Here is a 2,717-nt window from a genome sequence, read left to right as displayed (position 1 = left end):
CCGCCTGGTAGCTTCCAGGAGTTTTGGGTTGCAGGTTGCCAAAGCACAACTCCTTCACTGGAGCCAAATATCTGGTGCGGCTCATTACAGCACCTGCCAGTGTGCCAAGCCACTATGGCATGCCTCTTGGCATCCCTGCTTCTCTATAATCAGATTTTGGATTCTGAGATTTGCCTTGGCACTGCTGCTTGCTGCAGGCACGCTCTCAGCGGCAGCTCTCCAGGCTGCCTGGGGATGAGCTGCCACCAGTGACTTCTCCTGTCTTCCACTTCTCCCCCAGCCATGAGGAACGTCTTTGGGTCCCTTTGCAGCCCTCACATGTGCTTCAAACCTCTCCAAGTGCATTTTTCTGTCCTTTACAGCTGGGAGGATGGATTTGGGCCATGCAAGTGAAAGAGCCATTTGCCATTCCCCAGTGTATGGGATAAGGATATGGGGGATGTGGAGCCTGCTGGGGCAGTGCCAGAATTGTGCACAGGGCAGAGCAAGTCAATCCTGCCCATCTGGTCCCTGGAAATGGTTTCTGGAAACAGCTGTGAGCATGCTCAGGTGCTATTTCTAGGAGTTTGTGCAGCAGCTCCAACAGAGAGCCCTGGAGCATACTTATACCTGTGCTGTGTGGAAGGTCAGAAGGGATTGTTCAGCAGCATAGACATACACTGCAGCTGTAGGTATATGAGGAAATAAGACAGACTTAGGGCACAGGTTCAAGTGCTAGCCTGTGGTTTGTTTCTATATATTAACTGCTATCAGAATCCCTGGTCATGGCTGGTCCTGGGCCAACTCCCAGTTTCCCAGAGCAAGGTTTAGAGATGGTGTGTGCTAGTGTTTCTTCCCAGTCTGCATGTAACCACCCTCACTGGGTGGCAAGAGCATGGGGAAGGAAGAGGTTTAGCCACATGGATGTGGTGCAGAGTCCCACCTAGCCTCTGGGCCAGAGAGCAGCCCTTGCCTCATTAACTAGTACAAACCTAGCCAGACGGGATCAGCCCCTTCCTTTGAACGTACTCATCAAAGAATTACTTGGTAATCTGCTTGCATGACTGAAAACAATTGTTCCCCTCAAACAAACAAACAAAAAAACAAAAACGTAAGTTAAAAAGACACTATGAAGGTTGCAAAGTCAAGCTCTCAGAAATTAGCAATTGCCTGAGATGAGGATGCTTGTGCAACCTTTATTTGTAGCCTTTATGTGCTTGCATTATGACAGTCTTCAGTCACCGTCTGCATGCTATTTTTTCCAATGAGCTTCGGTTTCCTTCAGTGCACCGGATGAGCTGCACACAAGTAATGATGATTTTAGTTCTGTCCTCTGCTTAATGTGTGATTCCAGGCTTAACTTGTTGCACAATGTTCAAACCGTGCTCTGCAGATATGGCTATCAGTTTCCTCACTGCCTTTCCTGTGGTAGACACCAGTCGCCTGTGCATGGACACAAGCAAGATTGATTTTTAAGTCCGAGTGCCCTGCTGAGAGGAGAGAATATAATACAGGGGATGTTTTACAGTTAGAGAACATGTAGTAGTTTGGGTGTTTCATTTCTAAGATCGAGAATTTTATTTTTCAGTCTACTTAACATCAACATACAAGAACAGATGCCATTTCACTATGATTGTTACAAGTTTCAACATTTTAGCAAAACAGACCAGAAGGCCTTAGGTCTGGCACCCAGAAAATGAGGAATGCATGACTTTTTTGTGATAAATTCTCAGACCTGACATCATGCAGGCACAGTGTGGCAGAGGCAAGAGGAGAAGTCTGCTCCCCCAAGAAGGCAGTCAGGCTTTTCTGTTCCTCCAGTCCCCTGACTCATTGTCTTCATACTTTCCAACCTCTACAGCAAATAAAGCAGATGTACTTCAGACCGTATGCTACTTTACCGCACAGTCTTGATCCACGTCCAGAGCAAGTCTCCACTGGTCATTCTGCAAAGCACAGTTGCTATGGAAAAGATTGTGTGGTCACAGAATGAGTGTGCCAGATCTGGCTGGACCCTAACCTCAACCCAAACCTCGGTCCTCCTTGTTAGACCTGTAGATAAAGAGGTAGATATAAAGCCATCCTCCCCACCTCTTGGAAATTGAGCAACCTGGATTTTAAACCTGTTTTCAAACTCTGACTCTCTGGGTCAAACTTGGACATCTCTTACATAATCAAAGGCTAACACTCTTAATTCCAGTAGTCCTTGACTTCAGACTGCTTGAATTTACAATGTTATTATTCCAGGAATAATAGGGGAGAGAATAGAAATAGCTAATCCTTTATCTCTTTGGGGGGTGTTGAAGGGGAAGACCTCCATGGACTAGAACCCTACTGATACCTCTGTGTTTGAGAGCCAAGCTGGAGTGTCTAGAGCTGATGCAGGGAGCTCCTGCCCTGGGGCTAATGCAATGCATGTTAGCAACATCATGCAACAACCCCTGGCAGGGCTGAAAAAAATCAAGAAACAATGTGCATTGGGGCACTCACAGATGTTTATGAACAGCAGGGAAGTGGCTGAGGCTCTTCCAGGCAGTGGAAGGAAGTGGGGCCTAGCAAGCCCTGAATGTGCACCTCCAACCACATCTCCTGCCCTGTCTCCTCCACCCTGGGATTTCGAAAGCAGCTCTTTGCTTATCTACCTCAGATAGTATCAAAACTAGTAAAGCTTCTCAGGAGAACACAACTGGGTAAACCTGGGGCCTTTTGGAAATACCATCCTCTAAATAGGAAGAACA

At 47.0% G+C, this 2,717-nt stretch overlaps 1 long non-coding RNA gene across 1 annotated transcript; it reads right to left on the bottom strand.

Moving 5' to 3' along the window:
* Nucleotides 1-1,154: 1,154 nt before the first annotated feature.
* LOC121079564 lies at nt 1,155-1,946 on the bottom strand. The gene is made up of 2 exons (XR_005825089.1): nt 1,715-1,946; nt 1,155-1,422 (listed from the first exon to the last, which is right to left on the bottom strand). It is a non-coding gene; the product is annotated as an uncharacterized LOC121079564 (long non-coding RNA).
* Between the last annotated feature and the right edge of the window lie 771 nt (nt 1,947-2,717).

Source organism: Cygnus olor, chromosome 1, assembly GCF_009769625.2.
Source record: "Cygnus olor isolate bCygOlo1 chromosome 1, bCygOlo1.pri.v2, whole genome shotgun sequence".
NCBI lineage: Eukaryota > Metazoa > Chordata > Aves > Anseriformes > Anatidae > Cygnus > Cygnus olor.
This window is presented reverse-complemented; position numbering and strand designations above follow the sequence as displayed.